Source organism: Cuculus canorus, chromosome Z, assembly GCF_017976375.1.
Source record: "Cuculus canorus isolate bCucCan1 chromosome Z, bCucCan1.pri, whole genome shotgun sequence".
Taxonomy (NCBI): Eukaryota; Metazoa; Chordata; class Aves; order Cuculiformes; family Cuculidae; genus Cuculus; species Cuculus canorus.
The window spans coordinates 20,077,666-20,104,124 of NC_071441.1; the positions used below are offsets into that span (position 1 = coordinate 20,077,666).

The following is a 26,459-nucleotide window of genomic DNA, read 5'->3' on the forward strand; positions in this document are numbered from 1 at the left end:
TTTTTCCCATCAGGTTAAATATTTCTCTGAGACACACAGGACTCTGAGATTAAATGTGTCCCCTTGACTTTCTGACCTCTGATTAGTGATGAGTTTCCTCCCCTCCATATAAATGTGTGTGTGTGTGTGGAGTGATGAATCACAATGAGAAAGCTGTTAGAAAGGGGAAAGGGAATTTATAATACCTTTTCAATGTGAAATGATTTACTTCAGTGGTAGTGTTGGGCGGTGTATAAGAGATCCTTTCCTATAATCAGACTTCATTTTCACTCTCTTCTATTTTTACACAATCACTCTAAAATACATTACCTCAGCTGACACTGTTTGATGTAGCTGCTCTTTGTGTATCCAACAATATCTTTAGTTTAGCTAGATGAACTTTTCTGACAAGGTGGATATGCTAGACAATTTTTAAATTTGTGCATTTATTTCCTTTGCTTTCTGCAGGGATAAGGACAAGCAGCAAGGCTAGAGACTGTTCAACTGGGCCATTAAACCTTAGTGACATTCTTGAACTACACAAATGCAGATACATTTAGGAAAAACACACATACATACCCATATTTACAAAGTACAGGTGTATTCAGAAATTAGTGACATAAGGGCATAGGCAAGGGAGGGGTAAGAGTAAGGAAACTGATACATCAAGACCATACTTCTAACCCAGTGAGTGAGGTGTTGTCCAGGAGATTAGTAGCGTGTATTCCATCTCCTGATGGTCAGGGAATTTGTGATGTTTGTCTGAATAGACCTCACTCAAAAAGGCTTCTTGTCCATAATTATTGCAGCAGAGATCATGTATTCACATTCTTCTTGGCAACATTTAGAATCATCAAAATTACCAACCATGTTTCATTTTTGGAATCTCTTTTTTCTCTAAGCACAAATCAAGATACGGATCCCTTTTCAGATGCTGCTCTGAGCTTTCAATTCTGGCAAGAGAAAACAAAACAGAAAAATCTCTACTTGAACCACAGACTAAGGTAAATTCAGATGGAAACTATTGCTGAAGAATTACAGTCAGAACAGTTAGAGTCAAGATTGTGAGAGGCTCATGTTTTCTAATCGTGATTATGCTGAGATGGAAATTTCTTCTGGAGTCTAAAGCTTATTAGTTTTAGTATTTAGAACTGTTCCGTAACCTATTCAAGCAAGACCAGTATTTTTAGGGTGGACTTGATAAGCTTTTTTCATTTAACTTTTTTCATTTAACAAAAACACATTTAGTATGTGTTAACCTCATTGTTCTGCCTGGAGACAATCAGACATGTGGTTGGTTTAGAATATTTTTGTACATTTTATGTTTTATTTTCTTGCTTGTTTGGGGTTTTTTTGTTTGGTTTTAACTTTACAATCAGGCAGGTTACTACAAGACTTATATGATTACAATCTAAGAACTCTTGTTTCTTGGGGGTGAGGAGACAGATAATCATAGACTCATAGACTCATAGAATCATAGAATCACTTGGTCTGAAAAGACCTTTCAGATCAATTCCAACCCACATGTCCACTAGTAAACCACATCCCTGAGCACTTCATATACCAGTCTTTAAAATACCTCCAGGTTTGGTGGCTAAGCACATCCCTGGGCAGGCAGTTCCAGTGTCTGGTAACCCTTTCAGTGAAGAATTTTTTCCTGATGCAACTTGAGGCCACCTCTGCTCGTCCTACTGCCTGTCACTTGGGAGAAGAGACCAACAACTACTTCATTACAACCTCTTTTCAGGTAGTTGTAGATAGTGATAAGTTCTCCCATCAGCCTCCCTTTCTCCAGGCTAAACAATCCCACTTCCATCAGCCATGCCTCGTAAGGATATCCTGCACACTCTTCACCAGATTTGTTGCTTTTCTCTGGATGCGGTCCAGCACTTTAATGTGTTTCTTGTAGTGAGGGGCCCAAAACTGAACACAGTATGCAAGCTGAAGCTTCACCAATGCTGAGTACAGGGGCAGGACCATTTCCTTGGGCAGCACTGTTTCTGATGTAGGCCAAGATGGCATCAGCCTTCTTGGCTACCTGGGCACACTGCTGACTCATATTCAACTGGCTGTCAACCAATACTTCCAGGTCCTTCTCTGCCAGGCAGCTGTCTAATCACTCTTCCCCAAACCTGTAGAGCTGCATGAGGTTGTGTCTCAAGTTCAGAACTCAGTGCCTGAATTTGTTGAACCTCATTGGTCTCAGCCCATTAATCCAACCTGTTCACATCCCTCTGTAGAGCCTTCCTACCCTCAAGCAGATAGACACTTTCACCCAGTTTAGTGTCATCTGCAGACTTCTAAGGTACATTCAACCCCTTCACCCAGACTATTGATAAAGATATTGAACAGAACTGCATCAACACTGAACCCTGGGGAACACCACTTGTGCTCTAATTGTGACTTGCTTCAACTGGATTTAATTCCATTTACCATGACTCTTTAAGCCCAGCCATCCAGCCAATTTTTCACCATGAACATGCATACCCAGCAAAGGGTATGCATGTCCAGGCCAATGGCAGCCAATTTCACAATCAGAATACTGTGAGAAATGGTGTCAAAGGCTTTACTAAAGTCAGGTACACTACATTCATAGCCTTGCCCTCATCCAGTAAGTGGGTACCTTGTCATAGAAGGAGATCAGGTTAGTTTGGCAGGACCTGTCTTTCATAAACCCATACTGACTGGGCCTGATCACCTGGTTGTCTCGTGTGTGCCATGTGATAGCACTCAAGATGGCCTGTTCCATGACCTTTCCTGGCAGTGAGGTCAGACCAACAGGCCTGTAATTTCCTGGGTCTCTCTGATCCTTCTTGTAAATGGGCATAACATTTGCCAATCTCCAGCCAAGCATAACTTCCCCAGTCAGCCAGAACTGCTGGTAGATGATGGAAAGGGGGTTGGTAAGCACCTCTGCCAGCTCCCTTAACACCCTTGGGTGGATCCCATCCAGCCCCATAGATTTGCAAGTGTCTAACTGGCAGAGCATGTCTCTAACCTTTTCCTCCTCTCGGATCATTGAAGCTTTGTTTTGTTCTTCCTCCCTGTCTTCTGGCTTGGGATGATGAATACCCAGAGAATACCTTACCCTACTGCTGAAGATTGATGCAAAGAAGGCATTGAGTACCTCAGCCTTATCCTCAACCTTTGTCACTATTGCTACTCCTGCGTACAGAAAAGGATGGAGATTGTCTTCGGTCCTTCTTTTGTTGTTTTTTGTAGAAACTCTTTTTATTATCTTTCACAGAATTGGCCAACTTAAGTTCTAGCTGGACCTGAACCCTTCTGATTTTCTCTTTGCACATTCTCATTTCATGCTTGCAGTCCTCCTGAGATGACTGTCCCTTCTTCCAAAGCTCACAGACTTTCCTCTTTTTTCCTGAGATCCACTCAAAGCTTTCTGCTCAGCCAAGAAGGTTTTCTTCCCTACCAGCTCATATTTTGACACATGGGGATGGCCTGCTCTTATGCTGCCAGGATTTCCTTCTTACAGAGCATTCAGACCTTTCAGGATCCTTTGCCCTTTATGACTGCCTCCCAAGGAACTTTATTAACCAGTCTTCTGAGCAGTCCAAAGTCAGCCTTTCAGAAGTTCAACGTGGCAGTTCTGCAGACCTACCTGTTTATTTCTCCTAAAACTGAGAATTCTGTCATTTTGTGATCGTTGTGCCCCAGGTGTCCTCCAACTGTCATATCTCTCACAAGCCCTCCTCTGTTCACAAACAATAGGCCCAGTAGGGCATCATGCCTAGTCAGTTCACTCACCAGTTGTGTCAGGAAGTTGTCTTCCACACACTCTAGGAACTTCCTAGACTGTTTCTTCTCCGCTGTATTATACTTCCAGACGACATCCAGTAAGTTGAAGTGTCCCACAAGAATAAGAGCTAGCAAACACGAGACTTCTCCCAGTTGCTTGAAGAATATCTCATTGACCTCTTATTCCTGGCTGCATGGTCTACAGTAGACTCTCAGCACGATAAGTGACTCATTGGGTGTTCCACTGATTTTTACCCATAGATGCTCAACCCTATCATCACGATCACTGAACTCAAGGCAATAAAAATGCTGTCTAAAACAGAGGGCTACCCGACTGCCTCTCCTTCCTTGTTTTTCCCATCTGAAGAATTTATAGCCAGCCATGGCAGCACTTCAGTTATATTACTCATCACACTATGTTTATATAATGGCAATTATATCAAAATTTTCTTGCCATACAATGACTTCTAGTTCCTCCTGTTTGAGGCCAATGCTACGTGCATTGGTGTAGACGCACTTCAATTGGGCTGCTTATCCCACTATGCTCCTGAGTGGAACAGTCTTAATTCCTAAGTGACTACTCGCTGTAGTTTCTAACCCATTAATAACCTTTGCATCTTTGCTGCCACTTGGAGTGCTATCTCACACTTCCTCTGAGGTGGCAGACCAAAGCATCTTGATGGCACACTGTCCCTCAGACACTGGAGTGCCATTCCTAGGCATTTTTTTATCCATCCTGGTTTTGTCTCCCTCCCCTTTCACATCTAGTTTAAAGCTCTGTTGACAAGCCCTGCTATCTTCTTGGTAAGTATACTTTTTCCCGTTGGGAACAGGTGTACTCCATCATTTGTCAGTAAATTCGGTGTTGTGTAGGCTAACCCATGGTAAAAAAACACCGACTTTTACTGCTTACACCAGGTTTGGAGCCAAGTATTTATTTCCTGACTCTTCCTACTCCTTTCTTCATCACTCCCTGTAATAAGAATGACAAAGGAAAAAACTTATGTGTTCAAACAATACTTCAGGAAGTATTTTTGCTTTTTTGGGTTTTTTTCTGCTTGTAAGAATTGGGCCTTTTCTAGCACCAGTAAATCTGCTGGATGCCCAGTACACTTTCTTATAACAGTTAATACAAAAGCAACATTTATATTATTGTATATCTTGTTTTATCAGCTTGCTGAAGTCATTGTTTAAATTCCAATTGCATGGGAAACGCTGTTATGCAAGTAATACAACAGGAAAGAAATAAAGCAACAAGAGTTCATCCCACATGACAGCCCCTGTTAGTTATGACAACAAATCGGGGGAGAAGCCAGGAAAGAAGCGGTGACAGCTGTATTCCATTGGTGGAGAAGTTCACTACAGAGTTAATGACACTTTCAACCTTGCACCTGCAATCAAGACCAATGTTGAAGAGTAGCTGCCTGTATAAAACATTGACGGTTCTCTGCATTCCCAGCAAGAGGCTAGGAAACATTAGAAATGAGGTGATGTGTTTTTGAAATGCAATGCTATCTTAACAGTAAACACTGAACTTGGGGACTTGGACAGTAGTAGAGATGAATTAGTTATGAAATAAGGGTTCTTCCACATTTGTTGCTTTAGTAACAGTCTACTATGTATGAACAGAAACTGAATGCTTATTAATTTATGAACAATTTTGTGTTACTTACATGAATTGAAGCTATTGACTTTGAACTACCCAATAATTTAGATTGAAAGGCATCTCTTAAAGTTCAAACCCCACTCAAGACAGAGAGAACTTCAAAGTTATTTTAGGTTGCTCGAAGCCTCTTCAAGTGTTTCCAGCTATGGCCATTACACAGCTTCTCTGGTAAAGCTGCTTCAGTGTGTAACCAACCTTACTGTGAAAATGTGCTCAGCTCCTGGCTGACATGCTGTTCCTCCAGGGGACTAACACACTAATTCTCACCAGGAAGGTCAATATTTAACGTGCAAGAGGCTGGTATCTCTTGCTTCTGTATTAGATTAATGATGACGCTGGTGGACAACACGCTGCCTTCCCCAACGCAATTAAGTTCTGCTCAGCCTTTCAAATGGTACCTTTTTTTTCTTGAAAATTCAGTTGTCAGGAGAGGTGTAGGGGGGATGGGATATTGAGAGCAGGAAGGAAGGAAAGCTTTTTACTTTTCCTTCCTTGATCGCTAGCTAATAAAGAAAAGACAATGTCTAAAAACAAGTTCTAACATATGAACAAAGTATCTGTGATCTCTAGAAGAGAGTGTGTCTCACTGAAAACATTCATCACTCAAAATATATCTGTTTTGAAACCTTTAATGAGAATTATCCTTAGGAAAAAGTTTTCTCTCATTTTACTTGAGAATTGCAGTTTATCATTTGAGTGTCCATTGGCTATATTAGAATTCAGACAAATATCTGCATATTTTAAATGTCTGCCTGAATACTGAGACCATTTGTCAATGTCCTCACTGAATTGTTAGTCAGAGTCGTGCACATTATTTGAGACAGAAAATGAACTGTTTGCGTTGCTATGGTTACAGCTGCAGAGAAGATAAATTTGCACAGCTACTATCTTTCTTGAGGGGGCTGGGTGGGGAAAGATAATTGAAAAACTAAAAGTTAATCCAGCATATCAGGATAAGGTCAGAACTGAAACAAAGATTTAGGTGTGCATTTCATTACACAGGTGAAAGACATAATGTATCCATAAAAGTAAATAAATATTGATGGATGCTCCCATTATGCTCCCTAGCTCTAAATTTATGCTGCAATTTCTACTAGTCAGGTGGTGGTGATTGGGCTAGTTCAACCAACAGGATTTGTTAATTTGGACAGTCCTCTGATTTAGAATATCATGATGTAGTGGTGGTTTCCTCTCCCAGAATTACTGCTGAGATTTTTCTTCCTTAGAAATGCAGAATCACAGAATCATTTAGGTTGGAAGGGATCTCTTGAGATCAGCCAGTCTAACCCCCCCACTTAATTGAGGTCATCTAGAACAGGTTATCCAGCACTGTGCTCAGTCAGAAGCTGAAAATTGCCAAAGATGGACACTCCTTAACACTTCAGGGTAATGCATTCCACTATTCGACAACTGTCACAGTAAAAAGGGTTTTCTGTGTTGACATGGAGTCCATTGCTTTTTAATTTGTATCAGGTAACAAAATAATAAATTTGTATCAGGTAACAGGTAATCTTGTTCTCTTGCTGGGAATCAGTGAAACAAAAGGCTAGCTCTGTCTTCTTCATTCTCTCTCATCAGGTATTTACACACAATGGCAAGAGCCTCTTGAGCTTATCCAGGCTAAAGACTCAGCAGTCTAAGCCTCTCCTCATGTGACAAATGCTCCAGTCCTTTCATCATATTTGTGTTTCTGGGCTGGATTTGCTCCATTAAGTCAATATCTTACTTGAACCTGGGATGTCAGCAGTAGACACAGTTCTCCAGATATGGCCTTTTTAGTGCTGATCAGAGAAGGATCACCACTCAGCATGGTGGTAATGTTTTCTCTAATGCAGCTCAGGACACCATTTGCCTTTTTGTGCTGTATCGGTGCATTGCTGGCTCATGATTTAGCTAAGTGTCCACCAGGACCTCAAGGTCCTTCTCAACAAAACTGATTCCAGCCACTTAGTTGAAGCAGTGACTGAGCCATTGACAGGGGTAGGACTTTATTATTCCCTTTGTTGAACTTCAGAAAATTCGTCTCTGCTCAGCTCTTCAGCCTGTCATGTATGCTCTGGATGGCAGCACACTTGTGTAATATATTACCCACTCCTCTCTATTTTGTAACATCAGTAAACTGTCTGAGGCTGCACTCCACCATCCAGGTCAACAATGAAGATGTTAAAGAACATTGGCCTCAGTGTTGACCCTGCGACACACCACTAGTGACTTGCCTCCAACTGGGCTTTGAGCCACTGCTCACAACCCTCTGAGTGCAATCGTTCAGACAGTCTTGAGTGCATCTCATTGCATACATAGCCAACCCATACTTTGTCAGCTTGTCCGTAGTAATATTATGGGGAAAAGTGTGAAAGGGTTTACACTAAAGTTGTTACTAAAGTAACATCCACAGAGCTCCCTTTGTCGATTAAGATAGTCATTTTTTTTGTTACAGAAAATTATCAGGTTGGATAAGCATGATTTCCCCTTCCCTGACTAATCTCAATCACCTTCATTTTTGGGGTTTTTTTATGTGTTTGGAAATGGTTTTCCAGAAGGATTTTCTCTGTTACCTTCCCAGGGACAGAGAGTAATAAGAATCATGGATCTGTATTCTCTGAGTGTTCCCTTGGCTTTCTTGAATATAGTAGTGTAATTTGTTCTCTTACTGTCTCTGGAACCTCTCCCTGTTGCTGTAACTGTTCAAAGATAATCAAGAATATCCTCAAAATGACATCAGCCAACTCCCTCAGAACTTGTGGACGCAATCTGTCAACCACCATGGACTTTTGCATATCCAGTTTGTTTAGGCATCCCTAACTTGGTCCTGCTGCACAAAAGGTAAATCTTCCTTATTCCAGACTTTCCTTTTGGTGTACGTGTTCTGGGATTCCTGAAGGCTGGCTTCACTGGTAAAGACTGAGGCAAAGAAAACAAGTACCTTAACCTTTTCCATTTCTCACTAGTTCCCCTGCTGCTTTCAGCAGCAGTCCCACACTTATCTTGAGTCTTCCTTCTGCTGTTCAAGTACATATAGAATCCTTTCTTGTTGCCTTTGACATCCCTCATCTGATTCAGCTCCACGTGGCTAGAAAATCAAGGCAGCTTTTCTTACCCTATCACTGCAATGCTGGATAGCAGTGCCTCTTGGATCACCTGTCACTGTTTCCACCTCTTGTACAGTTTATTTTTGTTTTGAGTTCATTTAGGAGCCTTCTATTCACCCTTGCATGCCTCTTTCCTCCTTTTCTTGATTTCCTAATGCTTGGGAGATTGAAAGATGTTATTCTAGAATAACAACAAGCTTTCCTTCTTTCCAGGGCTGCATCCCATGGATTCTTCCATGTAGATCTCTGAAAATTTGGAAATCTGATTTCCTAAGGTCCAAGGTTGCAGTCTTGTTTTTTGCCTTGTTCTCCTCTTTGGGTCCTGAGCTCAATCATCTTACACTGACTGTAACCATAGCTTCTGCTTACTTTAACATCTCTGATCAGTTCTTCCTTGTTCCAGGTCTAGCTATACAAATCTGCTTGCTGGCTCCTCCGTCATCTGTTTTCAATTCAGTGAATAGTATGATGTATCAGCTCAAGAAATCAGAGACCCAGTTCAATCCTCATGACTGAGTGTCCTAATCATTAAGAAGCATAATTCTATTGCCCAGATACATGAGGTGAGAGGGGTAGGCAGGCAGGCATTCCCCTCCTCCCTAAAATATTTTTCTTTTAGGTAGTATCTTTTTGAGACATATGAGAGACTGTGGAAAACCCTTGACAATGAAGAAGGTCTTGAAACAACTGTGCTGCTTTCTAAGGCTTTCCTCATGCTCTAACCTATACATTAGCTATAACCACACTGACCATATTAAGCTCCATGTAGTCCATCTGAGGCTTCTGTCTTCAAATTATCTCATGTTTCTGGTACCAGGACACCAGGAAATCTAGACTTCTAGCTGTAGGAAGAAGCAAGTTAACAGGATCTTCCATATCCCACCCTACATTTTGGTTTTGTTAAGTCCAGAAGGAAGTCACAGTCATCTCCTTAGTAGCCATCCAGCAATCCATTTTCCTGAACATGTCCTCGGCATGTTTTCGGTGTGTAATTGGTCTAGGGAGTTTGACAATCTGGTATTATTATTAGACTAGTGTCAGCCTGACCACTTTCCCCGACTACATATGTAGATAGAAGTGGCCTTTGTGACTTTCTTAACTTAATGATTTTAACATATCCTGAGCACACCTGACTGGACCGTTAAGATCATAGCAGAAGTAAGGCAGGAGCCAGCTGTCTACTCAGTCAGTCAAGAGCGTGCTAAAGGAACGCAGGCATTTGAATTAAGGTTCATAAGAAAATCCCAGGTCTTCCAGGAAGCACCTACTGCATTTTAAACACCTGTGGGACTAACCAGCAATAGAGAGGAGAGTTTAAAAAAAAACAACATAAAACTTCAGTAGTGTTGGTCTTTCTCTTAGTTATCTTTTAACACCTAGAAAGACAACTTACCAAAGACATGAATGAATTTGGGGTCCAGTTTTCTACTGGGAGATCTTTTCTGATGTCAGCAGAGGTGCTACTAACTTGAAGCAGAGAAAAGAGGTCATTATAAGGCCTATCATAACCTCCAACAGGTTATTTAAATCACTACAAACATATTATTTGATACATTAATTCGTGCCTGTGAATTATTTATGAACTAGTCCAGAAATCTGACAATTTCAGTTTTATCTGTAGCCATCCACCAGTAGATTACTACGCAAGATAATTTCATGAGTATTTTTGCTTACTGTTCACTGCTGGTCTCATTGATTGCTGATGTCCCATAGTTGCCAGCTCATGATTACCTTTCTGAGGAAAAGCAACCATTTCCTGAAATAAAAAAGTTGAAGCATTTCCAATCTTATTCTGGCTTACTAAGCACGCTAGAAGTTTTTGTCATTGTGAGAGCAAATTTTGGAGCTGACTAATAATTGCAATTGTTAATGCTTATTAAACTTTTTTGAATCTAGAAAAGATATTGCTGAGAGATCTACAGTTGTTAATAAATTCCTAAACTCTGAAAAAGCACTGAAATAAATATGTGATCCTATTATTTCCCCACCCTTTCAGGCTCATACTAAGTTCCTCTGGGAACAGTATCAAAGGTGAAATATAGTGATGCAGTGATTAATAATAGGTTTTGATTGACTCTGATTTATTTTTTTAAATCAGGTGTTGTAAAAGATTTAATGACCAAGATGGTTTTATAGGAAAAAACCCAACTCTTAAGAACTTAATTCATATTAACAAAAACCTTCTTATAGGAGGCAGGATTATGATTAGCCAAATCTAAATTAAAACCTAGAGTCCTTTTTCCTACCAGTACTTTTAACTTGTTTCTTAGGAAGGATTATGTAAGATATCAAATAAAATTAGATTAGACACATTTCTTCTCCACATAGATATAGGATGATAATAACATTGGTAAAATAATCTTCAACAAAAAAACTGTTTGGGGCACAGCACAGCCCAAGAGTGGCAGGGCCCTGCCATTATAGGGACTTGCAGCTGAGGACTGTCCCACCACCCCAGCCAGAAGCAGGACAGGCAGAGGGCACTGGGGCTTGCAGATAACTTGCAGAGTCATTTAAATACTGTAGGTTTCTAGGAGGTAATTTCAGGTGATGTAGAGCTGAAGCATGGGTGGGGAAAGAGTCACAGAGCACAAGAGACTTGGGATTGGGTGTGTAGGCTCAGGCTTACCATGAGACAGGCTGTGGGTGTGGTGGTTACCATGTATAACCAAATAGTACTGCTGCAGGGTCTGCACATGCTCTCTATTCACAGATTCCTCTGAAAGGCTGTTTCAGTCAGCCAGAAAATGGTTCTTCTCCAGATCCTAAATACAAAGTGCCAAAGCTGGTGAAATAAAATTCAAACAATTTCCATTTACTTTACTTCAGAAAAGTTTTTCTTGTTTTGGTTTTACTTCGAAGTGTGAAAAAAAAAAGCCAATATGCTGTTGTTTTTATTGCACTGCGTTCCTATCACAAGAAAAATGTCACATTAATACAATAATTTCATTTTCCAGTTCACTGGCCCACAAAGTGGCTTATTGCACTTCAATATTAAATACAAATAGAGAAAAGTATTTACTTTGATATATTTTAACTCTGTTGAAAGTTGTGGTGACATTTTAACAATAAGAACTAACAAATGGGTTGTTTAGGCCACTAGCTTTTCTCTTTCAGACCAGCAATTAGACCCAGCCTGAGTGAGACCATGTAGTCTCTCAAACAGTTTTTATCCAGGGGCTGATGGGCAATAATCTACAGAAAGTTTCTGTTTGCTTCTTGGAAAGCCCAGGAGATGCCATTGTTCCTGGAAATAAATGACAAGTGGCCACAGAAGGCTGATCGTGTCCCTTTCCTGGTTTTCACTCTGGGGAACTTTCTGTGCTCTGCCCAGACTGAGCTACATCTGTCCAAAGAGCCACAGTACCGTCAGTAATGTCACGAATGTTGCAGTACCCTTGCTATCCTCAGACACTTCAGCCATGCCCCAGCTATCCTTCTGGCAAAATAACAGCAACTTTAGTAATCAGAACTAGCAAAAGAAAAGGACTGAATACAATTTTTATGAAATCGGTGGGTTAGAAATCATGGCTGCTCACACGTTAAGAAGTGATACATGGAAATTGTTGGTCATTACAGCACATGACGTCCATTCTCTCTCCCCTACTCCCCGTATTTAACCCTCGTTGAGCCCAAATTCTTCTGTTAAATTGTATGAAAGTAACGCTCTTCACAGTAAGTATGAAGTGGAAGTGATTGAAAAATGATTGCCATATTCAGTTTGGTTTCTTTCATAGAAAATATTGAAACTGAAGAAGCTGATAGAAAGAGCATTTCCTAATAATAGTATATTTGTTGAAAGTGCACATAGATGTGTAAGTTGTTTTGGTTTAATATGCAGATAGCAAGATAAAGAGAATGGTCTCTCCTCTGTGGAAATGCAGATATTGAGATTAGACCTAAACTAAAAGAGGTCTGAGTGCAATGAATCAAATTATATTGTCTCAGTTTGTAAGAACCTAAACCTATGTTATCATATTAGAGGGCACAGCACAGCAACTGTGATGAAATGTAGTACCATCCAAAACAGAAACCAAACCAAACAAAAAACCCTAAAAAACCCCAAACACATCTAGGTTCAGCTTGACTTTCAGAGCACTTGATTTCAGCTGATGATTCACAGCTGGGACAGTTGTCACAGATCTTTTAAGTTAATGATACCTCTTAGATGGTGCCAACTGAAGAACTGGTTTCTGGTACATGAGTGCAGGAACTGATTTCTAGCTGAAGCAGAGGTGAACCTCAAATTCAACTATTGGGCAAAAGCAAGAAAATGGGTCAGACAAAGAAAAAGATTTTTCATATTATTTTTGAAGTCTGGGTTTTTTTTTTTTTTTTATGGCACATGTTAACTGTTAAAAAAAAGAAACATAGAATCACAGAATGGTTTGGGTTCGATGGGACCTTAAAGATTATGTAGTTCTACCCCCTGCCATGGACAGGGACACGTCCCACTAGACCAGGCCATGCAAGTCCTCATCCAACCTAGTCTTGAACACTTCCAGGGAGGGGGCATTCACAACTTCCCTGGGCAACCTGTTCCAGTGCCTCACCACTCTAATCATGAAGAATTTTTTCCTGATGTTTAGTCCAAATATTCCCCTCCCTGATTTGTAGCCGTTCCCCCTCATCCTATGACTACATGCCTTTGTAAAAAGTCCCTCCTCAGCTTTCTTGTACACTCCCTTCAGGTACTGGAAGGTCGCTATAAGGTCTCCCCAGAACCTTTTCTTCTGCAGGCTGAACAGCCCCAACTCTCTCAGCCTGTCCTCATAGCAGAGGTGATCTGGCCCCCTGATCATCTTTATGGCCCTCCTCTGGACCCATTTCAACAGTTCCGTATCCTCCCTATATTGAGGATTCTAGAACAGGACAACATAATCCAGGTGGGATCTTGCAAGAGTGGAATACAGGGGTAGAATCACCTCCCTTGAGCTGCTGGCCAAGCTTGGGTTTATGCAGCTCAGGATGTGGTTGGCGTTCTGGGCTGTGAACATGCATTGACGGCTCATGTCGAGCTTCTCATCAATCAGCATACCCAAGTCCTCCTCCACAGTCCTACTCGCAATCAACTCATCCCCCATCTGGTATTGAAATCGTAATTGCCCTGTCTGGTGTGAAGGACCTTGCACTTAGCCTTGTTGAACCTCATGAGGTTCACACAAGGCCAATTCTCTAGCTTGTTCAGGTCTCTCTGGATGCCATCCCATTCTTTTGTTGTGACAACTGCACCACTCAGCTTGGTGTCATCTACAAACTTGCTGAGGGTGTACTTGATTTTGCTGTCTATGTCACTGATGAAGACATTAAACAGCAGTGGTGCCAATACAAATCCCTGTGGTATATCATTTGTCATGGATCTCCATGTGGACATTGAGTCTTTGACTGCTACTCTTTGAATGCAACTCTGAAGGAGTGGATCGGTCTTGCTTGATATTTTAGGATTTTATTGAACCTGCTAAGAGTTAGTTTGGATTCATGATTGTTGCAATACATAAGCTGGCAGTCCAAAATGGAATCAGACTATATCTTCAAAGCTCAAACGATACTTTTTCCTGAGGTAATAGGCTTCCCTTTGTGAAGGAAATTGTGAATTATTAATAGTTCATATGGCAGAAAATTGCAAATGCAAAAGAAAATAAATATATTCTTCCATTAGATGTGGCTATAAGGTTGATGGGTCTAGGAAAAAGTTGCTTATGAGTTGGAGGCTTTAAGTCTATTTAATAGGAAGTTATTAAAAGAAAAGAGAAGTTAAAGTATGTAATCAGATCAATGTCCTTGGTCAGCTGTCAAAAAGTCAGTTCATTTCTGGCCCATATTTAGTTTGTTTGGGTTTTTTTTGAGGGGTGATTTTATCACTCTTTTTCCTTATAAGACATAAGTGGCTGTGGTAAAATAAATACCCAGTTAAAAACACCTTCAAGGAAGATGTAATTATACTCACTTCCATAGGAAAAAAATCTGAAGTCTGACTTATTGGAATATGTTGCAGCACAATAAGTAATATGGATGTGTTTCAACCAAATGAAACTAAAGAAACTTTCTTTTTCAAGGATAGAAGACTTTTAAATATAGCTCTAATAATCCAGCCAGGGAGACCTGCAGTGACCAACAGGAATTCTCCAGGATTCTGTAGGAAGGAAGAAGACAGTTATCTGTGGATAGTTTTCACAGATTCAGGTGTTACATTGTTTGTTCATTTGCCTACTTGCTTCTTGACCTTTCTAATCTTTGAAAACCATATCAGGTACAACTTACAGAGAAGGAAACTCTCCTCAGACTTGCAACACATGCAGTGCCTCAGCCATACCAGTGAGGAGATGTCCGTGCCAAAGCTATTCCTTCATCTTGCATCATCAAGTCTCATTAATCTTGATGGCAAATGGATTCTTTGCTGAAGAGCACGCCCCACGTCCACCAAATGGAAATGAAATGTGGTATAAAAATAGTTCACAGAATCATTCAGGTTGGAAAAGAAGGATTCTTTTCTTAAATTTTCTTTTATCTTTTCCTGACTTCCCCACAATAGTAGATGAACAAAAAGCTGCAAGGATTCTCACCTTAATTGATGAAGTTACTCTGGTTTGTGTCATATTTCATCTCTCTACATCTATTTTCACCAAGAAAAAATATAAACTAATCTTTAAAATAATGTATACAACAACTCTCATAAAAAACCCTAAACAAACAAGCAAACAAACAAACAGAAAAAAATTGCAGGATCTGTCCTCTGTATACTAAAAAAGGATTTATGGTGCTTGGTTTTCTTAATGCTTTTTTATTGCTTATGTAGGAGTGTTCCCCATTTATGAGCAGAAGATATCTCTAAGAATAACTGAATTACAGAAATGTATAGCTGAAATGGAAATTGATATTAATATTAACTATTTCTGAAGCAATAGCCTGTTATCTGGTTCAGGCTAGGTCATTGCAATGATCTGTTCATCCTTCAACTGAGATCTGATGGATTTTCAGTTTAGTTTTGCAAGTGAGGTATTTTATTTATTTATTTTCAGCCCTGTTATCAGTCCAGCTCTCACTGAACATGTAACCTCCTATCAGCTTCAGTGAATGCAATAGTAACAGCACCCTTGTCTGTCATATCTGCCGGAAAGAGGTACACTCAGAGGTGTTTTGCCCTCTATCTACCTGTGTCATCTATCAATCACAGTCTCTACAACATGACTTGCCTTTCGTCTTAGTGAAATACCTTAGCCCACCCTCTTGGATGGGGAGCAAACAGACTCCATTCAATTACACTAAACACGGGATAATATTATCTGATTAGGTCATCTAATAAGCATTCTGAGATGATCACAAACACACTCTCCGAGTTAGATCATATTTTCTAGAAATAAGGAGAAACCAAACCAGGTAGTTTCTTCCCATGCTTTTGTAGACAGCTTTCCTATCTAGTCACTGCTGAATGTAGTACTGGAAAGACAAGCATTTCACCTAACACAATGAAGTCATATCTAGAAAAGTGACTTTCCCTTGTTCAACCTGTAACCATATCTTTGGTCTTATTTATCCGAAACAAGTACCATCCCGATACTTCACATATTTATTTCAGTCTATATAGCTAACATTTACTGATGACATGGTGAATCTCCAGTGTAAGCGAAGAACCTAGTTTAAGAAGTCTGGAAGGACTTGATTTTAAAAAGTAGTGCCTTCAGAAATTTTCAAATGAGTGCTTGAAGTTCGCTATACAAAATATTGGTGAGATGAAAAATCCCCTAAAAAGCTAAAAATATCAGCCCACATTTACCGACTGTATTCCAGTATTTCAGAAAAGAAAGTCAAGGTCAGGTGTGCTAGGAACTACTATTCCACATTTCAATGCTGCTTGTTCATTATCTTCAAGCACAGACATGCAAGACAAGCATGTCTGGTCTAATGATGTTTTGAAGAGTGAGAAGTCCCAGTGGAACACCAGTTCAGTGCAGATACTGTCACTAGCTTCTCAGATTATGCTACTACTAGTTGTTACACATGTGTGGATCAGAGATCAGAGCTTACCCATTGTGAAAAGCCACTTTACATCCATAAAAGAGCCTATTTCACAAATGATCAAGCCAAAGATTTAGCTTATTTGAATATCTGAATGAGATTAAAACCAGGTTTAATTGAATACTCGTTTCACACAGGTCTACCCAACTGAGTTACTTAAATGAATCAATCACATGAATAATGGTATATGTATATGGATACTTAGTGAATGAATTGACAGTAGGCTTCAGAAGTGCGCTGCACATAGTGGCAAAAGAGTGATGAGAAACTAATTCATACTGTACAATTCTGCAACACAGTGTCTTCGGTGTGGAAGTGCCACATGAAACCTACATTTTACAAGCTATCAAGAGGTACTTTTCTTTTCTACTGAGGAACCAAGGTGCTGCCATTTTCATATGGACAATCCCCTAGCCATAAGGATCCACTTTCTTCCAGCCATACTTCAAGATCTTCAATGGGATCTAATAATAGCTTCTCATTCACTTAGTGTCAGCCCACTTTTGAGCTTCTTTCTACAGATATTTGCAGCCCCTACTTGGAGCAATGCCACGGTGTCCCACACCAAACAGTATTACTTTTTGCAAGGGAGTGCATTCCTGACATTTTTTGCTCTCATCAGTCTTGACCATTTTCTTCCATTCTCTAGATGATTGCAACCCAAAACAGCGTACTTCCAAAAGCATGGCAAAACCATTGCCCAAATATTCCTCATTTGCTAGTGTGGTTGGTTGACCTTGGCCAGCCTCCAGACACTGAGCTAAACTGTCTCTCACTCATCCTCCTTGTACATGAGAGAGGGAGAAAATAAGATGAAAAAGCTAATGTATCAAGGTAAAGATAGGGAGATCATTCACCAGTTAACATCATCGGCAAAAGAGATTCAACTTGGGGAAAATTAATTTAATTTATTGAAAAAAAAATTAGGTTTGGACAGTGAGAAACAAAGACAAATTAAAATATCACCATCCCCTACCGGTTCTTGCACAAGCTCGATTTCACTCCATCCCTCCCAATTGCTCTACCTCCACTCTTTCACTGGGCCAAACAGGGAAGTAGGTAATGGAGGTTTGGGGCCAGTTTAAGTTGCTCCTCTCTGCAGCTCCTTCCTCCTCACGTATTTCCCCTGCTCCAGAGTGGATTCTCCACAGGCTGCAGTTCCTTCTCAAAATATCTGCTCGCTCCGTTATGGGATCCTCCACGTGCTGCAGAGCAGATATCCAGCATGGTCCTCTTCATGTGCTGCCGTGGAATTTCTGCCTTGGCACCTGGAGCAACTCTCCCTTTTCTTCTGTCTTCACTGACCTTGCCGTTCACAGCTTTGCTCCTCATGCCTTTTTTCCTCACTCCTCATTGTACTGCCTGGCATTTTGCTCTTTCTTAAACACGTTTTCACAGAGGTGCCACACCTGTGTTCCATGTGGCTGATGGCCTCAACTGTCTCCTTTAGTGGGCCATTTGGGAGCCACTGGAACCAGATGGAATGTCTTGTCCCCAACATGGAGAAGACGATGGCCTCTTTTCACAAACGCCAACCCTGCAGCCCTCACTACCTGCACCTGGATACAAATATCCAGTTCAGCCTAATTGACTTTCTATCTGTTGTATGTTGCCCCACTGGGAGCAGATGTAAAAGCAGTGTCTTCTTTTGGAAGAACATTGGTATACTTCTTCTGTTTCTAAAACCAAGCATAGGGACATGCTTGTAAACATGCAGAAATGCTAACTATAGAAATAGAAGGGTCTTTGACAGAGCTATTTGAAGAAGCAGTAGCTGAAAGTAAAAATGAAGTGAGACAGACAAATAAATAGGGCTTGAATCCTGGAAAGATCTACCTAAAAGAGTCAGAAAGAATCAGCAAAGTGAGCAAGAGCATTCATTGGCTGATAGAGATTAAGAGCTTGAAGCAAATCCCATGCCTTTTTGGTTTGTTCCTCCTGTTGGGTTTTGTGCATTTGCTCTAGATATAAAACATCAAATTTAAAACCAGTAGCCTGTATTTTCAGTTTCTGTTTGAACTTCATTACTTTTTAGATCCTTGATAATAACATTTCTCCCATGTAAAGTCATTCTGACTACACTCATCCCTTTTCTTGCCCTTCTTATGTTTGAAAATGTCTTTCAGGACTACTTGCCCCTTTACTCTCTCTAGGGATTGATGTGAATTTTACTAGTCTGTAGTTCCTCAGATCCTCCTTCTTGTCCTGCTTGACAATGTCAGTGATATTTGCCTTCTGCCTGTCCTCAGAAAACTCCTTCTTCTCCACAATCTGTCAAAGACAAACAGAAGTCTTCTTCCCGCAACACTGGCCAGCTACCTGAGCTACATCAGTTCCAAACAATGCAAGTGTACGTTTAATGAAAACGCTTCTTGTAGTTTCCTACTTGCCAGCTCAGTAAATGTCTGCTAGGCTGCCTGGGTTTTGTGGATTCCAGTCTTATGCATGTGAGTCTTACCCTATGGACTTAAGCTTGTAGAGGGGACTTAAGCATCATAGATTTCCATATGAGTGTTGGCATTTTTACACCTCACTTACATGACTGGGCTTTGCTCGATTTCCACAGCATGTGGAACACAAAGACTAATCCTACAATACATCCTAGCTGTGAAAGAAATAGAAACCTTTGGGGCATCTGAGTTGCTCATGAAGTGGATCAATTTCCACAGATCAGTACAGTTAAAGGAAGAAACTCTCAGAAAGAAATTAATCATGATGATCTTTTTCCATTAAGAAAAACCAAAACTAGGTTGTTTTTGGTTTATTTTTTTTTTTTTCATCTAGCTAGCTGGTTTGTATTATACGTTCCCTGTTGCACCCTGCTGTGTCCAAGCTGGATTTTTCCTCTTAGCAGCTGGAATTGCCTTTCGGTTTAACTCGAGAACCGTCAGCTCCTGTTGACAAGAAACTGCACATAAATTGTCTGTGCTGGGTGAAGGACTTTCTCACATAGATATCTCATGCAATATCCCTATTCGCTCCCTATAAACAGCCTGTTTGTATGTACTTTTATTCTTTCCCTTCAAACCACAGGACAGACAGACAGAAGCATCACCAATGTATAAATATGGTGCACTAAACTAAGACCATGCTATGTGTGCTACACCTACAAAATCTGGAAAACAACAGATCCATATTGCTCTGGGAACTTGTTTGTCAGAAGCATTCAACAGTGAAAGAAAACAGTGCAGATGCTTTAATTAAGCAGTGTAAGACTTCAGCTTGCATTAGTCTTGATCTTAGCCTCTGGACATGGCTTCAAATCAAGCAAATACAAAAACCTATGGTTCTTCAAGCAAGGCACTGTGTTATGCTCATGTGCGTGCACTAAATATATATTTGTGTGCTTATACATGTATGCATATATGAGTGATGCTAGTTACAGGTTATTTCTTGAGAAATAAAAATGTACGTTAAATAAAAGATTTTCAGGTTTTTATTAGTTCTGATACTAAAAAGCTGAAAGACAAATTGAAAAGGGGTAAACAGCCCTAGCCTTGCGAATATTGGCCCTAGTCTGTTAAGTTTCTTCTGAATGGCAGCATAACCCTCTGGCCACTCCTCCCACTTTTGTGTCATGAACAAGTTTATTGAGGGTACACTCTGCCCCTTCATTCCCTCCCTTCATCAGCCCCATTAATGAAGATATTAACAGGAATTAATCCAGCATTGACTGGAATACATCATTAGGTATGATGTATTGACTAGAATTCTAGAATGACTAGAATTCATCAGTCCTACTGCTGAAATAAAATGGATAATGCCGTTTCTGATTATGACAACCAAGACCCTAAATGTGACTTGGAAAAGCAAAGCCCAATTATTCGAGTGCCCTGGCACTTGGTGTAATACTTAGCCATGAGGTTACATCTCCCCTTAAAATATATGAGTTTAAATGCATGAGTTTAAAGCTAAAGCATGTCTACACAGATGGATGAAAATACAACTGTGTTGGATTGTCACTGCCTTGGGTGGATAGCAGCTCTTTTACAGGAACTGTGTAAGCTCTGAGAGAAAAATGAAGATCTTACAACCACCCCATGCCCCCAACCGTTATAAGTCTGCTAGGCTTTTCTCAAATTCATCTGATAGCACAAGGTACAAGATTTTCCTCTCTTTTTACCCTTACGTAGAAAAGCCCTAAGGTTGCTGCTAATTGGCCTGACTTGGTTGAAGAGAAAGTTAGAAAAGGAAATGAGAGCTATCCCGTAAATCTCAGAAACCTACCAGTTTGCCTCTGGGAATCTGTGCTGCTTGCTGAAGTCTGTGCCCTGTCTCCCACAGAAAGATGTGGCTGGCTGTATTAAATAGATGTAAACATACCTACAATATTGGACTTAGCTGGAAACTAGAGGAGGGGAGTAGCTATTTTGAGGATTATTCTGCAGGAGTACTGGTTTGAGTCAGAGCTCCACTTCTGTTGCATTAGATGCTGCAAACCTCAGCAGGTAAAATTCTGTTGTCCTAGTGGCAGACATATTTATAATTAGCTGACAGTTGAGTACAGTCTTGGAGAAATTTAAATGTTGATTTAAAATATCGAGTAGACAAATGTGCATACATACGCCGATACTGCACAATTTTTAGGGACAATGTATGAATAATGTTTCAGACTCTTTAAGGACTATTAGAGAAAGAGCCAATATGGACAGTGAGGTCCAAATATACAACCTGCAAGAGGCTGAGAAACATGTCAAAATTCTGTAATGAGTGAAGCCTTGTGTTTATAAGACTCTCCAGCTCTGCACATGATTCTTTAGGTCAGATTTTTGGTCTGGAAATAGCCTCTTCAACTCGTGATTCAAGGAAACCCTAACATGATTCACCTGTATACCACATATAGGATCAGAAAGAATTCAGCTTCTCTTTCATGGGAAATGTTATAACACCCATGTTACATCTTTTGCCCTTTTGAATTTGAAGGGAGTTTCATGCCTCTTGGAGGAAGTTACGTGTTTCATTGCATGTTCGTGCAAGTCAAACAACAAAGACCTCATCAACTTTTTGAAAATGCTTCATGTAAAGTTTTGCAACAAAGCCACCAAATTATCTTGTTCGAAGGTTCCTGCTCACTTCGCTTTCATTCCATATGCTGAAAGCTGCTAATTAACTAGTGCCAGGCTGAAACGATGTCACTATCTTTTCTTTCCTTCCCCAGACCGTTTCGTGTGGGTTTTTTGTTAATGATGCTTCTTGCCTCCTCACTTTCATAAAATAACTTGGCTCAAGAATAGTTTTAATAATGTGTTACATTGATGGAAAGAGAGAAGGAGAAACTCCTGTTTGCAAAGTTTTTGCGTACATTAAGTTTCACTGCTCTTCCATTTTTTAAAGGATTTGTCTGACCTAAATTTTTATAGTTTGATTCTCTGGCATCCCATGAAATAATAATTTTATGCTATTTTATAGTGGTCAAGGTAGGCATGCACTTATAGGCAAGTAAAATTCTTGCCAAAGGAGATTTCTGTCAAAATAGTGAAAACACATTGATATTAATCTCTCTTTTACAGCTGTTAAAAGAGAAGCAAAGTCAAAATATGAACCATATTAGAATAATGTCAACAACTATCTAAAGTAGATGCTACCGAGAGAGTTTATTTCATTCATACATCTCTCTCTTTTTGGAAAAAAATAAAGAAACAAACAAACCAAAATCCAATAAACCAAATTCAAATATGTAATTAAACATTATGATGTTTCTATGAGCATATTTACTTACGAGCACAAGTTTCCTCATGATGTGACTGAACTTTTAACATTTGATTTGATAAAACACTTCCAACATCCTGAAATGCAAAAGCAGATCTAACTTCTGCAATATCTTGTTTGAAGAACAGACCATATGCATGTAAAGGAATGCAACTCTCAGCTTGTAATTAGCCTTTTAGCCCTTTCAGAATTCACTCGTAGCGATTATCAAATTAACAGAATCATACAAACTATTCATTACTTGTTTAAAGCTATCAATTTTGTAATCAGGTGAAGAAGTATGGCCAGCTGGGTCCTCAGAAGACATTGGCAAGAAATATTAATGCAACACAAACACTAGGGAATAAATTAACCATGTTACTAATTCCAGTCAAACTCCATGATTTCAGTTTGGGTACTCTTAATTTTTAGGAAGGAAAAGTCTTGTCCATGCACAGTGCACCTGTGCTCATTTTTCATTGCTTTTAAAGAGCACCTGTACTACATGATTCAGAAATAATGAATCTACACGGGATTTTTTCATATATTCTTTAAAAAATTACTAATCAGATATTTACCAAATATGTTTTGTTAGGTATATTATTTCTTTGATAGCACTTAGGTGAAACCCCATAAATAAAAAGAGACAAAACCATCTTTTATATTGAAGTCAGAATTTTATTTACTTCAAGATAATTCATTTATATCTGGTATTTAAGAAATAAGTATTTATAATTTTAAACTTACTAAGAAAAATACTTGAAAAATTAATTCTCTTAACCTAAATGTATTTCTACACACATTTGACCTAAAGATAAGCATGCAGGAAGGATGGTAGCTCTTTTGCTTTTTTGTAGGATCTTAAACTCTGGATAACTTCTTCTATAAGCCAGACAGATCAGTACTCATGGTGCTTTGATGTCAGCAACATCTGTAAGAGCGAGGTTTTAATTGAAGTGCCAATGGCTTCTTTTGTGATGTTTGTTTGCTGACTTGTACTTTTCCTACAGAATTTGTAGAAATTGACTTTTAGTTAATGAATATTGATAGTCTTTATGTATTTGCTGCACTGTTTATGCCTCACACCTTGTCTACAGTTTCTAGGCAGTAACATTCCATTTCCCACTTTGTAACTTGTCAGCTTGACTATTGTATTCTTCCTCCTGCTCCTCATAGTGAGCAGAAAAACCTTCTCTGCAATTGGCTCCCCAGGAGCATCGGTGACAACACCTGGTCATTGTCAGCCTTGGAAGTATCAACTGACAATAAAAATCAATAACCAAATATTAACTCCAGCTAGTGGCTGAGCTCTACACAGCCATTTGCTCATTCCACACCCTAGTGGGATGAAGGAAAGGATCAGAAGGGTGAGAAAAGTGGTTGAGATAAAGACAAATTAATAGGTAAATTGGAAGCTGCATGCACACACAAAGCGAAAAAAGGAATTTATTCACTGTTTCACATCAGCAGGTAGTTGTTTAGTCCTTTCCAGAAAAGCAGGGCATTACACATAATGGTAACTTGGAAAGACGAATACCGTACAGGATACCACTTTGGTCAGCTGCAGTCAGCTATGTCCCTTTCCAGATTCATGTGTGCCCCTAGTCTACTTGTTCATGGGTCAGAGAGAGAAACAGAAAGGCCCTTTACAACATATAAGTACTGTTCAATGCTGGTGTGTTATCAGCACTTCTTGGGTCACAGATTTGAAACACAGCATTGTAAGAGCTGCTGTGAAAAAAATAAACTCCATCCCAGGCAAAACTATTCCACTAAAAACAAACCCTCCTTTTTGGTACTGATTTTCGACAAAAACATATGTTGCCTTTTACACTAAAAGGCCCCAAGCCACAAACACCCAAACGCAAGCCACCCCAAAATAACTTTGCAATATTATGTTATTTCCCATGCTTATATTGAACCCCCTTTTAATCTCTTCTTTATCCAAAACAGAGCTCTCCTTCAGTTTGCTGAAAGGCTGCTTTGTTGCCTACTCATTACACAAGATCTATTCTGCAGCCACATTCTACTATGGTTAAGAGTTATTTTGTAGGCGAATATATTGCTGCATCTTGGCTAAGTACGTAGGTTTGGGTCTTACTCTGTTATTCCAATATTCTGCATGGTGCCCTAAACCTATCAGTAACTAAGCTCTGAAGAAAACAACGAAAGACGAAGCATAAGCATTTGATGAAATGGAATAGCAAACTTTTACAAAGAAACTAGAACAAAAGGAGTTCAAACAGACCGCATGAGTGTCTGAAATGTTTACAAAATATTCTTTGAAAGTGTGGAATAGTGAAAGGATGTTATATGAATTCGGTAAATATTTTATGTGCATGGAACAGAAGTGATTTTACTGTTGTTAGTGAAAGATGGCTCCTTTTCCACATCTATGTTCAACTGGTTACTGAATGTTAGTCACTGATTTTGCAGATTTTGGTGTGACTAGTTTGAATTACCATGGCATCTGAATGATATGCTCTGTGGTAGTGCTACCCAGGTGGGTTTGTATTCAGTCAGTGATGACACATATTTGCCCCATGAACTTGGAAATGTTACCTAGCCTTTAGATGATGCTTTGTTTTCCCTTGCTGTATGGATCAGAACTTGTTGCGTGTCTGTATAGTGCTTACCACAACATAGTCCCTTTAGTACCTTTAGACCCTAGCAGATTTCAAGAGCAAACTGGGTTTTTGAAGACCAGAAGTTTGATCTTCATGTATTTTCAAATAATATCTACTTTTCCTGTCTCTCTCTTTTCATTTTCTATTTTTTTTTAATGTATGAGGGAAGGAAAGGCATTTCCAGACATTTCAACTTTAAAACTTCACATTCTAGATCCAATAAGGCTGTTGAATATGTAATGAACTGCTTTTATTGGCAAAGAAAGGTCGTTTGCTTGTCCCTGATACAATAATAAAGACTTCTGCTGACAGAAGCAAGCTGCATGCATTTTGGGTTCAAAAGCATCCTATTTATAGTCTAGATGCAAAATGATCTCTATTCACTACAATGTCTCATTTGCAGGTTATCATTCTGTGTTCCTCTGAAAGCTAGCTGGCAGATGATTTCTTCCATCTCAACTCATTGCTATAGTGATGGAAAGGTATTATATATTTTACTATGATACCCTTCATTAGAGGACACAACTAGCGTGTTTAAAACACGGGGCAGAGTAGAGACAAAATTCCCTTGAATATCAGCAAAACTACATTTCTCAAATCCTTCAGTTGCCTTAATTAAATACATTTTGAAATGGTTGCAGTCAGTAGCATAGCATTATTTTTTACTCCAAACAAAATATAAATACAAATTATAAACCAAAATAAAATAAAGAAACAAAATATAATAAAAGAACCCAAACCCAAAATAAAATAAAACAAAAAATTGCCACAGGTCTTAAAATAAAATTTTGCCACAGGTATGGAGCCTCATACCCCCTTGTGTTTCATTTCCCCACGCACAGTGACAAAATGAAAAAAGTAACCCTGTTTCATACTTCTGAAACCGCTTTAAAGATATTCTTTGACAGTGCAAGTAATACCGATACCATTTGGTAACTTTTGCGGACATCTTTGCCAATTTGATCCAGTGATATTCTTGAAGTTTGATTGTCTGAAGATTTTAAATTTCAAGGTTTGAAAATGCAAGACTACTTCATAGAATTCAGGAAAAAGAAAAAAGGCTCATGTTCACATCTGAAACAAAAAGGACTTGCAACTTCCATGAACATTTTCTGTCGCGGTCTTGACCAATGATGGCTATACTGTTCTTTAGGTCTCGCAGGGTACTGATTTGTTCTGGACATTCTGATTAGAGACCAATTTCTTTTGATATATTGCTTATCAATACTTTTTCAATCATTTGCTTATACCTTTACCAGTAGCTCACTTTTGTCCTATGCTGACATAGACTGGGAGAAGTAGACGTTGGGAAAAAATATACAAACCACGGATGGAAATCCTCTCTTCCTTTGGACTCAGTACCAAATGTTTCATTTTGAGAGATACCAGAGTGAAAGAACACCAGAGATTCTGGGAATCTGAGAATTTGGTCCAACCGTTTGCATAATATTGAAAAGATGTAAATGTTACTGTGTTCAAAAGTCTGTAGTAGTTATTGTTTTGCTTTGAGATATGTTAATTTCACATCTCGATAGCACTTCTTTAATGATCTCAAAGTATTGGACATAAAAATACTTTTTTTCTGCGTGAAGGACGCATGTATTAGTAGTTTTGTTAAAACCCATGAACTTAAAACGT

General features: G+C 39.4%; 1 long non-coding RNA gene across 2 annotated transcripts; it reads right to left on the minus strand.

Annotated features, from left to right (window-relative positions):
- Window positions 1–402: 402 nt before the first annotated feature.
- LOC128850324 (uncharacterized) lies at window positions 403–18,588 on the minus strand. 2 transcript variants are annotated; one of them, XR_008447632.1, is made up of 6 exons: window positions 14,752–18,588; window positions 14,438–14,623; window positions 11,120–11,255; window positions 10,165–10,246; window positions 9,884–9,957; window positions 403–932 (listed from the first exon to the last, which is right to left on the minus strand). It is a non-coding gene; the product is annotated as an uncharacterized LOC128850324 (long non-coding RNA). The 2 variants fall into 2 exon arrangements; XR_008447631.1 differs by having other exon boundaries at window positions 14,438–18,588.
- Window positions 18,589–26,459: the final 7,871 nt, after the last annotated feature.